Consider the following 18,952-nt stretch of genomic DNA (forward strand, 5'->3'; position numbering starts at 1 on the left):
TCTTGCCATTGGTCGAAAATCACTCCATTGACCCAAAGAATAAGTGTAAACTCGCAACCAGGAAGCATTAATCAGGATGACATTTTTTTCCATTTATCCCTGATAATCGAGAATCAATTACGTTTATAGTTTATTGTTAATTCATCCAAAAGTTTTGATATTTTATATCTTGTATAAACCATCTTAACAATTACCTCTCGCTTGTCAGTATTCAAAACAGGCACTCACCCTTTTGAAGCTTTCTAAGTTAAAAAATCCAGAAACGGACTGAGTAACTTTTCCGGCTGTTATGAGATTTTGTTATAAAAATCTTTTATATTTTTAATTATTATCGAATAGCAAAAGGTTTAATTTTGAAAGTAGTAAGTAATGAGTTTCATTTAAAAAAAAAAAGTTGTAAATGCTAATAACGAATAACATCTTCATTAAGTCCGACCCCTCTCGAGATATGACCTCTATCTCCCCACCTCCTCGACCTTTAACCATCAAAATTTAACAGCATTAATACCCCTCATACACAAGTTACCATGCCAAATTTCGTTTCTTAATCTTAACCCCATCTTAAAATATTGACGAAATAGACGCTAACAAACACAAACCCACAAATTTTTTCCGTTGTTTTTGTTTACTATTTTGAATTCAGGAGGTCTCAAAACGTGAAGATTTGCATATAGCTCGGAGGGTCAAATTTGATACGATTCCAATACTGAACTTTCTTATATTGTGTAAATATTAAAGCTGGAAAAGTGAAACTATAAATTTATTTTAGTTTATTTATTTATATTTTCATTCTTTTATCTTTTAATTTTTCCATGTGACATTTGAATTGTTGTTAATTTTTCTTATCATAATTGTTTACTTTTATTTGTTTATACATTTATATGCTATTATGCATTTCTCTTACAATTCATTTAAATTTTTTCTTCAGAACGTCAGATCGATTAACAATAAGTGTTTCTCTTTACCTAGTGTATTTTTAATCATTTTTATTTTTATATTCTTGTTGAAACCTAGATTTTATCTGATTTATGTGATGTTACCAATTTTATTGATTAAATAGGCTTCCAATAGCTTCCTTACCAACAAAATCAGAGGTTGTGGAATCTAACTAATATAGCACACATCTGTTCACATAATTAAAATATTCAAATATTGTGACTCCATACTGTCAATATTCCAGATCTTTATTTGGTCATTATCACAGTTTATGCGCCTCATCCTAAAAGAGCAAGCATATTCCAAACTCTTTCTTAAACCTGCATATAACCGGAGGCTCGTTCTATGTGCTGATTTTAACCTTTCCAATGTTTGTTGGACTTCTGTCGGTCCGAACTTTTATAATTTAGATTCAGGTTAAGCCTATTTTCTCAATATTTTCCAAGGCATTTTTTCCCTACTCGTGGCAATTCTTACCTCGATTTAGCTCTTTTTTAAAACAATTGCCCGTTGTCTGCCTTCCTTACTAACGGATTTGTCTCTCGTCATTCAGTCATTTATTTGGATGTTTCTATCGGATGCAGGTGCTATAAAACTAAATGATTTGTTAAAATCCCAATCTGGTCGCAATTAAACCAAAAATTAACTGACAGTTACTTATATTAATTAGATTGCTCATTCTTAGAATCTTCCAGTTTGTTGTACAAGTCTTATTTGCAATATTTTAACATCAACTATTGAGAATTTTGTAAAATAAAAAGAACGTAAAATCGATGTCTTTTCATATAAATGGTCTTCTAGTCATCTAAAATAGTTACTTAATTTCCTCCGTTAACAATGGAATACATGGAAGAGATCTGGTAATTCAAAGGAACTTTATTTACATCGAGTCATTCAAAAACATTATTCTAAAGGATGTTCTTTGTTCTTTTTAAACTACTTTAGAATAATTGGTTCATTTGACTCTAATCCTAAGACCTTTTGGATTTTTATTCCTACAAGAAAATTTCATGCAAGTCTTTCTCGATCCGAGATAATCAAATACACGGTATATACTTAGATTTTAAACAAAAACACGTTAATATTGTACGCTAATTGTAAATCATTTACCTTCTTTTCGCACTCTTATTCAATATCGTTTTTGTTTTCTGAGGTTTCTCAAGCTATCAATTTACTAAATACTTCTACGTTTAGTCAGGATCAAATTCGCGCCGTTCTTTTAATTCATTGAAATCTGTATCATAAAATTTATTCTTGCTGATAAGTACGCTTTTGCTTTTTCAATACTGTGGTATTCGCCATCATTCCACAACTATGAATTTAATATAAACTTTGTCTTTTATTATTAATAGTTTCGAGAATAAGCAACCCTGTTATATTATATACAGTATATTGACGTTAGCAGTGCCTTTGATTTCATTTTTGGATTTTTCTTCGCTTACTTCATGAATATGATATCGATTCAGAAATTAATTCGTCGTTCAATATTCAATAATTACTTTTTGTTACGAAAATGCAAATTCAAAATAAGTGATTATGAATTTCTTGATTTTATTCCTTTATATGGTGTTCAACAAGGATCTATTCTCAGTGACCTTTCTTTCCTCAGTATATATTAACAATTTTCTTCATCATCTTAAATCCCACGTTGTAGCGTACGCTGACAATGTTAAGTTAATATGTTCCAATTAGAAGATCCTACAATCTGATATTTGATAGATGAAAAATCTATTATAATTTGTATTCTGAAAATTAATACACAAAGAACTGTGGTTATGTGTTTTACTTTAATTTGCAATTCTATTTTATCCACTTTTTATATTGACTCCACTCCTATTAATTATGTTACATCATGCAACGATTTGGGATATAATCTCTGATAATAAACTTACTTTATAAAATCTTTTACTCCTTTTAAATTTGTTAATTTTTGGGAGGTAAATATTAACATGAAACTCATAATATTTAAGCATTAAAAGTTTGCTAGGATAAAAAATGTTTAGTAAAATTTACGATATCCAAAAATAATGATATAAGTTCCAATGAAAGTGATTATAATGTACTATTATAATTTTTAAAAAATTTGAAACCCCCCCTATAACACTGCCATGTTTTATATGAATGCCATATTGTACGAGTCACTTAGATTTTACAAATACGTGAGCCATTCACAGCCCGGCACACGTATTTGTAAATTCTAAGTGACTCGTACAACATGGCATTCATATAAAACGGAATAATCAACAGTGTTATAGGGGGGTCGACTGGTATAGAAAATCAAAAAATAACATCATCTTGAAGACGTTGATCAGATTGTAAATAAAAAAGTCTATACATTTATTTTTAAAAAATTGTTTTCGATTTAAAATCTTATAAAATATTTATAATATTTTTGAACATCGATTACATATAAAGCAGAACAACATAACGGTATTGAAGAAATCCTATTACTCTACGATAAGATTGATGTTATGCGTTAAGATATATAGCGCCATAGGATATGAAGTTTTGTTCTGCCCTATCAACTGTCTTATTCCAAACTGTGATGTTATTAAAAAAAACTGTTAGGCTGCTCTGAAAATCATAGCTCTTGAAAAATTGCCTACGATAACCGGATGGCAACCCTTAAGCACTATATATTATTGAAATTTTAATAACTTACTCTCCAACTGCTAGTAAGAAAAGTATTTTCAATATATAGCCTGTCTGTAGATTAAATTTAAAATAAAACTATATAAAACAATTTCAATTTTACTGCTTCAAACAAATCAGTTTTCGTGTTTTCCTAATTAAACAACTAAACGTTGTTCGATCGATTAGTTAATGAGAAGCAACAGTACGTTGTAGATGATATAGCTGGTTACAATTGGAGTGGATCCGACCCGCATTGGGGTCAATCAGCATGAGTGAGGGTGGAGAACGATATCATCACTCTCATTCCATGATAAATTATAGGATCTGGTTTAGAACGGAATACAAATCCTTAAACAGGTTAAGTTAATAGAGTCTTTGGTTTATTAACCCGGAATGAGCGAAATTGGGATTCTTCTTTAATCGTCCGATAAATACAGATTAAAATTAAACGTAAACTAGGATTCGTTATTTGAATATTAAAGTTAAAAAATTTAAATTTTGTAACTTTTAACTTAAATTAACATATAGAAAGGAATAATGAAAGTTATTCCTTTCTATATGACGACATACTTTAATGACTTATTATATAAAAGGATAAAGAATCTATTAGAGAAGAATTAAGGAAAGTAGAGGTATATTTTACTTCTTTACTTCATTTAATTCCCTTTTATTTGATGACCTACTCTGATGACCTATCCTAATGGCCTACCTCTATAAAAGAAGTAAAGAGTGACACTTACATTTTAATTATTTAATAAGTAGTATTACTATTAGATAATATATTAATTTATATTAATTAATATATATCCTACATTATTTCTTATTATATATTAAAATACTGTATATAATTATTTTTTCGTAATTATCTTGAAATCTTCCATTCATTCTATTTTAAAAATATAATTAATATATTTTAAAAATAAGAAAAAAAACAACGTTTTACTGGTCATGATTTTCGAAATTGGAGGTGGCCCCACCCCACCACATACATCATTACAGTGCATTGACACACATTAAATTCTATATTTCGCTATGTTTACCCGAGTTTAGGGATGGAGAGAATGGTGGGGGTAAGGCTACCACTTCTTAGAATGCATTGTCATTGGATTTAGATATTTTTTCAAAGTTTCAGTCTTCTATGTTAATTAGAAGTGAAGAAAATTTGATTTGTATGATTTGAAAGTATACAAAGTAAGTTAAATAAAAGCGTTTCATAAAAATAAAAATGCTTCATCACCAATGCAAAGAGATGTTGAGATTCATAAGATAACTTTTAAAATTTCAATTAAATCGACAGCTTTGATGTAGGGGATAAAAGTAAATGTAAGCTTTTAAAGATACTTGAAATTAAATTCTGCACTTATTAGTTTTTTTTAATTTTATTTTAAAACTTCCTTTTAATGCTTTATAATATATTATTTGTTACTGTTTTATTTATTTGAACTCTCTTCTAAATTGTCGATAATAAATCTTGAAAATCGTTTTAAGTTCTGTCCATTTATTTGCATGCACTTATTGCTATTAATTTAAAAAAATAAAAAAAATAAATATTTGAACATCCAAAATTAACTTTAGAAGGATAAATTCAAAGATTTATCTTTGCAGAATGAGCAATCATCTTAATTCGTTATGTGATTTCATTTGAATTTTTATGTATTTATTTAGATTTAGTGATTGTAAAACTGTTAAAAATAAATAACAGTTTTAAAGCAGTTTATTTTTATGTTAATCAATAAAATTAAACCGTTTTTACCGTTTTTTATATGCATAGCTACAACTGAATTTTTAAACATTTACAAATATGATTTATATCTAACTTTTACTCGAATAAATAAAAATTAGATTGTTAAGCCATTTTTTATTCTCTTAAGTTACGATAAAGCGGCATTTCTATTGATAAACATGGGTTTTTTTATGATTCTATGTTATCTCATTTCTCTATTATCGTTATAAGTATGGATATTTTTTAAGAATTTTATTTAAAGTACAACTTTTATTTATTAAAATTAACGATATTCAAAACATGTTTTTATTTGCTAAACTGTTATAACAATCGATTTATGAAGTACGATTCTAATAACTACATTTACAAAATTCCTTTTATTTTTCCAATCAAATCATACATTTTTAGATGATTTCATAATTTTAATTTGAATTAAATCTAACGAGAAAATTCAGTGTGTTTTTACAAATAATTATATAATTTAAAACATTTAAATTAAACGTAACGATTCTGAATTTAATAATTTATGATCGTGTAAGTGTGAGATTCAAACTGAGATATAAGATGCCAACAGTGAATAAGTTAAACCTCGTGACTAGGCAAAGAATTGTCACAACGAAATTTTATCTAAATTATGCGATTAAATAAGATTATTTTCGCAAGAATCATTTCCGTTCTTCAATGAAAACACAATAGTTTATCATGGATTATGGAAGGAAGTGAGAACTTTGATGCATCTTTATAGAGTGGCTTTTATACTGATTTGTGTGCCACAAACTTTTCATAACAGCCATAAAATTTTAAAAAATATATTTAATGGTAATTATTTTTTTTATACTTATTATTTGTATATTTCTATATAAAAAATTGCAGATCTTCAACGTCATTTTTTGTTCATTCCTATTTTTGATGTGACACTGACTAGTCAGTGTGCCACTGAAAGCTGCGAGCGTGCTATTAGCTCAAAAAAGTTGAGAGAAATTGCTCTAAATAAGTCACGAGCATCTTAATTTTATTTTTCTGTTTTCTCCCTTGTATCACTACGCAACCCTGCCTAATTAAGGCTGATATTCGTGACGAAGACATTCAAACTAAATGAATTATATACTATACAGTATTTTCATTTGCATATTATTAGCACATATTGTTTCAGTATCTAGTATATTGGAGGTTATGGAATATCGATAGGCTCAAACCTTCAACTCCGAAAGAAAAATGTATGCGGCTCGCTAGAAGCCTGCAAAATTCACTTGCGCCTCGAATCCAAAAAGAGTTTGCTCATTCAATTGCTCTAGAGTATTCAAGGCGCACATTTCAAACTTAAAAGTAGAGTTCTGATTCAAATATCTTTCCTCAAGGAAGTCTTTGACAAGCTAAGCATTCTAGAAACCGACATTAACATTCCGCATTCATAGATAACCTTTAAACCAGATTCAAGATTCTCAGCTAAAGCTTTGAACAATTAAAATTCTTCTTGTATCACAATGAATAACATACTCGTACATCCATTCTAGAGTAGCAAACCAATGCTAGCAAAAAAATTTTTTTTCTTGAAATTGGAAGTATTATTAAATGTTCTCATTTATACAAATAAAAATATATATAGAATATGTTAAAAGATAAGATATTCTGTTTTCTTCGAAAGAAAATAAGTCGAGAATCTGTCTATAAACTAAATTTTAATTTATCTATAAAATATTGCTGATCTATTGATCCATGCTTGATAGTGTGTATATCAATTTAAACGAGTTGTAGTATGAAAGATATCGAAGAAGGCACATAAAATATGAAGTTATCCTGCATACAGTTATCCTCCTGAGTCCTTTGATGTAGGCCTATAGTTTGTCTTGAAATAGTTTTCCCAGTAGCTAAAGAATGCTCTAGAGAAAGTTGACTGCATGGATGTCTGGCTGTAATCTCCCTGCGGCATCTCCTCATGATAGCAAGACTGTAACCGTCACCAACGGTAATCCTTGGGGATCGTATCCAAGCTTTCTTGGCACTTCACTTATCTGTTGAAATGATCGCCTTAATCTTGAAGTCACTCTTGGATGGACATTCGAGTCTCTTGAAACACGGGTCTGCTTCCTGGATGCAGGTTAATCACAGATCTATACGTCGAATGACTTGAATCAGATAAATCTGTATGCGATATTATTAATGATTTTATTAAGACGAGATACTTATTACATATATTTTCGACAAGAAGTAGTTTTATTCTGCACTATACTTGAATTGATCATTTAAATTAACGTACTGGAAATTTTATTTGCAAATTAAAATTTCAGAAATAGGTTTATCGTGTTGAAATTAATATGTTGAATAAATATTGCTAAATACTGTTTAGAAATTTTTATTTTGAAAATGATTTTAAAACATCATTATAAATTAAGCCCATTAAAAGACAGTAAAAGAATTTAATAATTTGTTTGATATGAAATATTTTAGTTAAAGAAATCACTTTTTACTTAAAAATTAATAAATTTTATTTCAAAATAATTTAGTTAATTAATACTTCTAGTAAAGTTTATATGATTCATAATTTCATTGCTATTTCATTAAAACAAAATATACTTGTAGGAATATATTAAATAATTTTTTATAGTAACCACATTAAGCGAATAGAAAGTAGAAACAGTACTAAACAAATTCATATATTTATAAAATTATTATATTAAGAATTTTCATAAAATTTGCACAGTAGAACTCCGATTATCCGAGGCCAATTCTTAAGTAAATATACGCTACTAACGTTACTCTTCTTATCAGAGTCACAGCAGTGACTCCCCACCAAGTAAAAACGTCAGTGACTGACTATGTATACAGGAATCAGAGTTGTCTATTTACGGGGGATCAATTTCTCCGCTCCCAAACATCCGAAGTAATTCCGAATATCTAGTTCGAAAGAAAATTGTTTTCTTAGGTAATGGGCAAAATTTCAAGATTTTTTTTATAATGCGGGTTGCCGAAATATAAGCAATTGAAAAGTGCAAAATCTTCAAAAAAGCTGTATTTTCTTCTCCTCCTCCTTCTTTCTTCTTTTTGAAAATTTTGCTTCAAAGTTTATCTTTACCAAAGAAAAGCTCCTAAGAAAATTTTTGAATGTCGTCTAAGTTGTCATGTTTTTATTTGGCGCAATTTTTTCACATGTCAGATGTTTTTGTTTGAATTAAAATATAACTACAATAATATACATTTATACTCTTAATGTTGTTGTACGTATTAGCTGTACGTACAATAAATACAGTAATGTAAAAATTATTGTTTTTATTTATTATTTAATTCGCTAAGGTATAAACAGAAAGAAGCTTTAAAAGTGCTACCATATAAATTTTTTATATTCGTAATTTTTAATCTGAAATGGCCGGGTAGTCTGTTTTATCCCAACATTTGAGTAGTATCGGTCCACATTATCTCGGATTATCTGGATACTTGTATAAAAAAAAGAGTAGAGAATTTCTTAAATACATCGCAATATAAGTGAGAATAAAATTATTATTATATCGTTTCTTCAAAAAGCCATAAGAATTCTTTATTATATAATAATAAAAATATTTCACAATCATTTTTTACATCACTACAATCTTTTAAAATGTTGTAAAATAAATTTTTCCAAGATGCTCGCGATCCACCACTTGAGAAACAATTATGTACTTTATTTAAATTTAAACTGTATAAATAAGATACGCTCGACATTTATTGTAAACAAAATTTATGTAAATATTTCTTATATTCATTACTATAATTTTTATATGTAATTTTAAAATGTATCTTTGAAATTTCAGTAAATTTTAATGGATGAAATTAGAAGTCTTTCGAGACTAAATCAATCGGAATAATTTACAATGCTCTCTAGTTCGCGTTGTTTACTAAACAATAATAACATTATTTACTCTCTTCCAACGTTACATTATTATAAAGTACTGGAAATTTATAAAATAAATGATAAAATTTAAGAAAACATAATATTTATTCAATATATTGAAATACCGTGGGAAATCTTGAAATGAGATTACGTGTACACAAATAGAAATTTAACGAAATAAGTAAATAAATAAATAAAAACTCTTACATTTTACTAATCTAAAGAGAATTGATTACACAATTTCAATAGATAATAAATGCATTAATCTTTATATAAAAAATTTAAAATATAAATCTTTCTTTTATACAGATAAATGTATAGAAGACAGAAATGTTTCTCAGCTTTTCCATAGTACAGTAATTTGATTTTTCTTTAAAAAAATCAATTTTAATAAACAAATAAAATTGTACTTTCTTCAAAATCAAAAATTATTATCTAATATCCTATCTTATAAATAATAAATTATGGAAATCTTTATCATATAATTTTTTTTATGTCAGACTAGAAATTTGTGATTTCAATATAAGTTTTGATGTTAAAAACAGACTTAAATTAAAATAAGTATTACATTTATGAATTAAAGAAGAATAATATGAAGATTATTTCGTATAAATTCAATTATTTAAAAATTTTAAAGATAAAAAATCAGCAAAGTATTGAAGATTTGCATTATACATACACACATGTCCAATACAGAAGATTATTTTGGCTTTGAACATCAAATTTGCCTTCAATATAGAAAATATTCATATTTTTCTCATAACTCATGAAATTTAAATTACTATTATTATTAATATAATTAACTATAAAATTATTCTGAATTTAATCTATTTTACTGTAATAATTGGGTACATCAATTATTAGAAATTCTCTTAATTATGTTTATAGTAAATTCATTCATTTTGTTGGAATTTGTGCACATTTTTACATTAATTCGACATCATTTTGACACTTTTCCATTATAAAAAAAGGCAGGAATGATGTCAAATTGACGTAAAAATGTATGTTATTCCAAGAAAGTGAATATTTTTTATGTAAAAAAATATTTTAATTCCTTTAATACAATTAGGATTTAATAATAAATGAATTAGAAAGGAGCATANAATCATTCAACAAACTGGTCTGTTGAAAACCGTAAATAATTTCATCTACTATATCTACTGAAGAACCATTAAATTTTTAATGGGTCTAAATTCTATTTACTTTAAATAAGATTCTGGATCAATATAATGCTTATTTAAAATGTATTTTCATGTTAATTAACTATTATACTTATTTAGAATTCGTACAATACAGTATAGCTTACAATACATTACAATAGATGTATAGTGGGCCTTTTAACTAAATCATTTGACCTGGATTTAGACTATAAAGGACTTCAGAAATGTAGTATTTTGTATAAAAAAAAATAGTACAAGAATGATATAAATTAAAGTTAATTTATAAAATGGAGAAAAATCTATTCCTTCTTATTGATTTTAGTCATATAATTTTATAACCCAAAAAGTAAATCTATTAATAAAAGCCATGAAGTTTGGACTTATCAAACCAATCAGTAATCCCCATTTCATAATAATCATGAAACAGAATCACTTACTCAATTTAAAGATCAGAGCATCATATTCGACTTAAACCTGAATAAAATAAAGAAACTTTCTACATGAAGAGAATGATCTCGCAGAATTTAAAAACAATTTCCTCCAAAGCCTTACTCCATTCTATTTCACTAAAGTTCTGCCTATAGTTGGTTATAGTATAAGGTTTGGTCATCCACCTCATATACTTTAATATCAAATTTACATACGGACTGTTATTGGGCTGCAATTTGAAAAAACCGTAGACCTATAAATTCCACTGTCGTCCGTCCGTCCGTCTGTCTTTCCTTAATCTCGAGAAAAGAGTTAGATAGATGAGAGAAGAGACCAGATATGAAAACCTTAGGGAAACCCGATTAACTATATACGAATATTTAATGCAAACCGGAAGTCACGTTATTTCAATTAAAAATGTTTCTCCTGAAAGGAGTTAGATAGATGGTCGGCACGAATCTATTGTTAATATTTAGTGTACTAAATGTTGTAGTAACAATGACATTTGAAATTTTCTATAAAAGTTTATAGACTTTTTTCTAAAATATATTATTTTTATTATTAAAAATCAGTAAAGTTATCAGAAATTTCGTTTATTTGTAAACTATTTTTATCCTTTAACAATAACTAAGAACTTTTTTTTTCATTTATTGATTTCTTTTGACTCAGGAGAGAAGTTGAGTCCAAATGAGAAATGAACCTGAAATTTTCTGGTTGACAGACATTATTCGGTTACCAACGAAACTTTTTGATAGTTACAAAAAATTCTTGACAGAAATTTCATTTTTTCTTATTTTTATTTTCTAATTTCGTCAATTCTCTTCAAAAACTTCAATTTTTTTCATATAAACTATTAAATTATACATTTAGAATAAGCTNTTAATTTAGATAATTGAAGTTTTACTGTAAAGATATTGCAAGAAAAACATAGAAATTTTGCAGAAATTCTCGTAGAATCTGCATCGTTCAAGCCGCATTTAGAAAAAAAATTACCTTTTACGTATATAAAATACGTATGCATACATGCCTATTTTTTTTAGCAAAATTAGATGGCAATCAGGATAATTGAAGTTTTACTGTAAAGATATTGCAAGAAAAACATAGAAATTTTGCAGAAATTCTCGTAGAATCTGCATCGTTCAAGCCGAATTTCTATAAAACTATTTTTGGTAGCTCACCAGTGATCTTGTGAAATAAAACAGTAGTAGTTGGTCGAGATTTACCAAGTTTTCTGGATTTTCTTTATGTGTCTAATACCTAAATAAAGACCAGTTTCCCATAGAAAGTCCTCCCTGAAGACACCCCTTTGGCAGATGCCTTAATGTAAGTTGCCTTATTTCGTAAATCCTACAAAAGTCTTCGAATACGCTTTGGAATCATTAATAATAAATAAAAATTATAAACTTGATGACTGAATTAAATTACTAAATAATTCCATAATGAATCAAAACTATTAAATGGAAATAAAGATACTATCAATACTTTACGATAAAGAATATTTGTATCGTATTTTAGATTAGAGAAAGCTTATAAATGATATAAAAAATTAGAAAAAATAGAAAATAGAATGTTATTTGAATTTAAAAATCTAGATCTATACAAATGTAACAAAGCACTTTAGTACTTTCTCCCCGATACTTCAAAGTTATAAATTCTAAGATATAAATATTAGATAAACATTAATTTTCTTCGACATTGATAAAGAAATTCGATTTAAAGCTGTATTCTAGTTGCCTACTGAAATCCTAGATCAAACAGTAAGCAATTGATCAGATTTGAATCAGATAATTCTACAATACTCCATTGTTGGAATAAGAAGACGTAAAATGATCATAAAAAAAGATAGTAATAAAAAGAAAAATATTAGTTAAACTCAAATAAAATTTAAGGATATTTCAAGCTATCTTGCTTCATATAAAGATAAGAGAATAGAAAGAACGTAATAGTTACTGTAAAATATACAATGATGTTCGAGGATTCGCAAGATGATTTAATTCAAAACAGTTATATAAACATAAAAAGTGACGGTGGAAATATAAAAATAATTCCGAGTTTTATTAATAAAATAAAGAAAAAATTTCAAAACCGAAGATAACAAAGACAAGGTGAAAAAATACGATGAAAATAAAGAAAAAATAACTTAAAATATTATTTTTTCGCCATAATTAAAAGTAGCAAATGAAGTAAACACATTAACATGAATAAAGGAGAAGATGTTTTAAATATTTTTTATTACTATTTGTGCTTCTTGTTTCTTTATTGAAAAGATAATGTTTTAGATTTTTTAACGCCATTTAAAACATTCTTCTGAAAGTAATTTGAGATAATGCGTAATTTGATATTCTACACGTAATTTGAAATGTTTTAGAGAAAATTTTTTCATTAAATTAAATACTTTTTAAAATTTTAATATCTTTTATTAGTATTTTGAAACTCGCTTGTGTTTTCTTTAAATTTACTGATGTCTAAGATCAATTTATAATGAATCTTATCCTCATCTTATTGAAGTAACTTCATCGTCATTAAAGATAAGGTCGTTACTTGTATCGTTATAAATGTCTTGTAATCATCATTAATAAAATAATAATAATAAATGATTGTTGTCTACATGTAAAATTTTGAAGAAACGGAAAAAATAGGCTTATAAGATACCATTCTTCAATTTTATCCTATATTATCTTTTAGAATAGGACGGATTGACTATAAATATCAACATCTTGTTCAACTACGACTAACTCTAATCCTAACGAATAATAGGGATCATATAGATTTATTACAAAGAGTTTTCATTTATTAATATAAATATTAAAGGATAATAAAACGAAATCCATTATATAAATATTGAGGATTTTAATGTCCTAAAGAAGGATTCTGTGCTCCTTTAAATGCGTATTGTAGAAGTTAAGACAAAATCTATAAAATGAATATTATGGATTTTGTCTGTGGTAAGCTCTTAAAAAATAAAGATACTTTTATATAAAATGTCCAACAATGTCTGAAAGCAGTGATATTTATCGTTCTATTCACGAAATATACTCCTTTATCTTTACACAAACGAGATTATATTCGATAAAATTTACATTAAATTTATTTCTAGTAATTCGCGTTTGTTATATTAAAAATTAAACATTACCACTTTCTAGATTAAATAGAACTTCGTAAATTAATCCATCTAGAATAGAGTGAGTGTTCAAACTAGTTTATCCCAGATGATATAACAGCAACGTTGAGATTCTGCTAATCATTATACTAGGTGAATATTAACTTATTAAAAATATTGAAATTATTTAATTAACATTTTTGTTTATGCAATAAGTAATATACTTTTATACGAAATTATAAGTAATATAAATGAATGTTTAAAAAAATTATAATTAAATTTTATACAGTATAATACCGCTATACGCGGTTTCAGGTTTACCCTACAGACGAATGGAAATGCGTAAAACAAAGATTCTTAATTGCTGCTAAGTCTGCACCATTTTAAGATGCATGAAGTCTCGCAGTATCCCACTAAATCACACTCATTCTCGTTCTGAAAATACGTTACAACCACTTATTTCTTTGTTTGGCACTAAACACTGCAACTTGCACCAGTCTTTGTCCCGAGTTCTTGCTTGTAACACGTCGTGTTCGTGTGATATCAGCGACCCTTTTTGTTTTAGTTATGCTAATTACTTTGCAAACATGGCTGTAAAACGCGAGGATAGTGATGCTGGTAGCTCCGATAAACCAAAGAAAAGCTGTAAAGTGTCTACTTTAAAGGAAATAGTAAAAATTTTAGATTTAGTGAGAAAAGAAAAAGTCTGCATCCGAAAATTTTATGATTTATGGTATAAGGCTATTTAGTATAGTGTTTATTAGCCTTATTTAAACTGTACAAAAAGTGCTGATAAGTATATTAGTATAAGAAATACTTTATAAATAATGGGGTTGGCTATTTTATGCGAATTTGGTCTACGCAGACGTCTTAGAACGTATTGCTTATGGCCTATTACATATTCAATAGTGATCCGCCATATGCAACCAACTTGCGTACCATGAGGCCCTACTGTATTTATTTTATATAGTTTCTCAACTAGTCGTTTGCATTTTACTCAAATATAGCAAACATTTGTTTCAAGTTTATTAATGTTTTATAATGACTTTCTTATATAAATTTCTCAATTGCATTTAAAAAAAACGTGGTGAATTGACTTTTGGATCATCCTGTGTATTTACTTATATGTATCTACGTATGTAGTTTAGCTCTAAAATTTTGTGAGTTGTTCTAAATATTTTTAAAATAATTTTTTTTAAAATTATATTCATAAAATTAAATTGATTAAATTATATTTTTTTAATTAATAAAATCATTTCTGTACGAAATTTTGTAAATTAAAATTATTTGTTACTTAATTACTTTTTAAATTTTAAAATACTTAATTTAATTTATTAAAAATGTAGTTTAATTCTACTTTTTATATCTAAAAAGTAGAAATAAAAAGTCGTATATATTTATAGATTAAAGTATTATTAAACTTTATCCAATTTCTTTAGATTTATAGAAAAAACGGGTCTAAAATTCGGACCTTATAATTTCGATAAAACGTAATATTTAGCTTATAAATAGAAAATAATAAATTTCATTTCTAGAAATGCCTATAAATTAAATCAATTAGGCCTATAAGTAAAAGAAATTTACATTATATTTGATTGAATTTTCTTAATTTTGTATAGAAAATAATGACGTTAAAAATTTTAATGATTAATAAATATATTTGATACGCTATATAAAGGATGAAAGAATTAAAAATAATTTAATTAAAATAAGATAAATACTAAATAATTAAGATTTACTTTAAAATATTCAAATTTATTTATATATATATAGCCTATATATGCTCGGTACGGTGTGTGTTTCAACATAGCCTATATTTATATATTATAAAAGTTATACGTAAGTTATGTATGTATATCTTAATTTACACGTACAAGTATATTTATATATTCTTACTTTTCCTTAAAATATCAATAACGATAACACCGAGGAAATTATTCTCGGGTCGTTTTTAAAATTAATGTCGACAAACATCTCACAGTTCTCAATTAAGAAGGTCTAGGTTAATCCATCCAAACTATCCATAATCTTAGTTTAAAGCATTCTATCAACATCTTTCTTAATCAAGATGCAGAGTTTTATAATCTAATTCTTCCTCCTCTTTTTTTTCTCTCTCTCTCGAAAATATAGAAGTATTTGATTACGACCATTTTAACTGTGATTAATGATAAGGGGATCTCTTTATTGTCATATTGGGAATATAAACCCTATTGACTAAATTAGACTGGACAAATTAGAATTCTACAAAATTTCTCTGAAAATATTCATTTTATTTAACAACAAAAATAGGAAATCAATTTCTTAAATAAGAAAAAAAAATTCCTTTATTATTAACGAGTTAAGAACAATCACTTGATCAACACATTAACACAGAAAATAATGTAAAACTCTTTTCAATTACTAGAAATCATTATCAATATTTAAAAATTTAAAAAAGATTAGTAAATTCGTCGTTAATGTAATTAGGTCTACTTGATTTATATCACTCAGTAAAATTATTTATAAAATATAAGAATAAAATAAAGGTTATATCTAAAGAAAAGTTTATATTTAACATTTAAAAAAAAAAGAGAGAGAGAGAGAGAGAATGAAAATATAAATTAATTTTAATTTAGTAAAAATCTTTAGAAAAATGTACAAAATTTAATAAACACTAATCTAATGATTATTAAATAAGAAACTAGCGTAATGTATTTAATTATGAAGTGAAAAAAAAAAGAAATTTGTCAATTTAATTATGATTTTTTAAAGATTATTTTTGTTTTTCATCTTCTTTACGGAGTTTCCGTGGAGTGTAAATGATTTCATTCCGTTTACAAGTATTGGAAATGTTTACTCGTACGCATGACTAAAGACGAAGCCTGGGGATAAAAGCAACCAAGTGAAAATATTACAGGCAGAAAGTAGATTGAAATACAGTCGTACAATTTGTTGTTGAGCTTGAGGCTATTCTTCGACCGCATTCAATTTGTACTTCTTCTGTTAAACACGGATTTAAACAAACGCATTATTTGTAGACCCGTTAGATAATTACAACACGGGTCTTTTAATGAGTGCACTTTCTTATCAACTTAATCTAATGGCTTCTGTATAATTAAATGTGGTCAACTTGTTCTTTTACGATGTTTAACCGTCACACGTTGCTGTTTATTAGATCATTCCATCCCAGTCTAAACAAACTTTAGCTATTGTGTTTAAAGTGAGTCGTAAAAACTTGTTTTTAAATAAGTAAAATTTAATCACCAAAATATTTTTATCTTATATAAATTTATACGTTTTATAAATCCTTAAAAGTTGGCTTCACCGTAAAACAATTGTTATGTAAGATAAACCGATTTACAGGGGTTAAGATAAATGATAAATTAGAAAAATTTTTATTTAAAATAATAATAATAATAATAAATTTATAAAATTAAATAAAAGATTCTTTTATATACTCTTATAGAATATTAACGTGTTTCCCTTTTATCACGATGTACTCGTGATAAAGAGAAAAATGTTAATATTATGTTAGTTATGTGGTATATAAGCGACAATGATGTTCGAGGTTGACATACGACATATGAAATTTGCTGCCCTAACATTTCAGGACCCCTGAGGGATTGTCACTAGGTTGCTATCCTAGAAATCATTTTGTCTCGTGGGAAAGCTAGCTCTCGTCATTGATACCAATCTGTAACCATGAAATTTTTATAGCGCCAACAAATAGGCCTAAATACACTTACGGGAACAGCTAAAAATAGTTATTTTTATGGAAACACGAGTGTTATTTCTAAAATATATAACATAATATCGATATCGGAAGTTAATCGCGCTTTTTCGGTTAAACAAAAAAACACAAAGTTTATTTAAAAAATTACTTATTTTGTTGTAGATTTTTACATATAAAAATAAAAGATTTTAAAACTTCAAGTTTTTAAAAATATTATAAAATAAAATTTGAAGTTAATACGTTTTAAAGATTATCTTTTTTAACGCTTATTTAAATGGAATCTTTAAAAAAAAAAAAAAAAAAGTNAATAATTTATTTTCTAGTAATAATATTTTTTTTTATCTGATAAATTTAACTTTAATATATTTTCAAAAATGAGTCAAGATAGCTGGATGGCCGAGTGGATAAGATAGCCGCTTACCTCTCTGAGAGGCACAGGATGGAATCTAGGCGAATAAACCCCAGGAATTTTTTCGGTTCTCTTCTATATCCTACTTCGAATCATCCATTGATCGAGAGGTTGCAGATAGATGTGACATTTGGTGGCAAAAATCTTATAGTGATGTCGTTTATTGTAAGGAAGTTGAATGGGCGTTGTTGTTATCGATGAAAAAAAGAATTTTTCTTTTACAGGTATTTAAATCCAAAGATTTGTCGATTATGTCAGTTTGTTTTGAATGTTAAAGAAAATAATTTCACTTTTAAAAAATATCTGGGCTTTGCAGAGCGACCAATCATAAGTGTGGCTAATCATAAATCTAAACTGTTCTGTTGGATAAACATTAAAAAAGGCTTGTTTCATCTGCTTTAAAGACATCCAGTGGCTCGTAGACTTGAACAAGAGAAGGAAGCTCCTTGATCTACTCTTTTCAAACATTTTGAGGCATAGATGCACTTTCGACGCAAAGTTTCCTGAAGACGATGTATCTACTTTTGAAGCTTTCGAGCCATCCGTTACTGGCTTTAATTTCTCTGTGGCCAAGTCTTTTGGTAAAATCTTCAGTTTTCCTTTGTAACATTCCTCTAACAGGAACTCCTTGGTCACAACATTGCACAAACCATTTTCTTACACATTTGTCTATTTCTGGGAAAAACATTTTCGATTTTTTTTCACTTTTATGTTGTTTTTGAAGTTTTTCTCTACTGAATCTTTGTTGTTTATTATCGTTGAAAGAGTAGCCTACTCGACAGAATACCAAACTCGGTCGCAGCTTTATTCTTTCTCATTCCGTTCAAAAATTTTAATTTTTCTTCAATTAAAAGGACATTCAACTTTCTTTTCAAACTGGCCATTTGCTTCTCTAAATGTCGCAATCAGAACTTAAATGATATCAAAGAAAAATCGTTGGTCAAGGAAAGTTCGTTAAAATCCACTATAACATGTCACCTGGAA

At 27.1% G+C, this 18,952-nt stretch overlaps 1 pseudogene; it reads right to left on the reverse strand.

Moving 5' to 3' along the window:
* LOC111633528 overlaps nucleotides 1-18,656 on the reverse strand; it is a 51,463-nt pseudogene extending 32,807 nt beyond the window's left edge.
* Nucleotides 18,657-18,952: the final 296 nt, after the last annotated feature.

This window comes from Centruroides sculpturatus, unplaced genomic scaffold (assembly GCF_000671375.1).
Source record: "Centruroides sculpturatus isolate CEXI.00-Female unplaced genomic scaffold, Cexi_2.0 scaffold794, whole genome shotgun sequence".
Lineage (NCBI taxonomy): Eukaryota > Metazoa > Arthropoda > Arachnida > Scorpiones > Buthidae > Centruroides > Centruroides sculpturatus.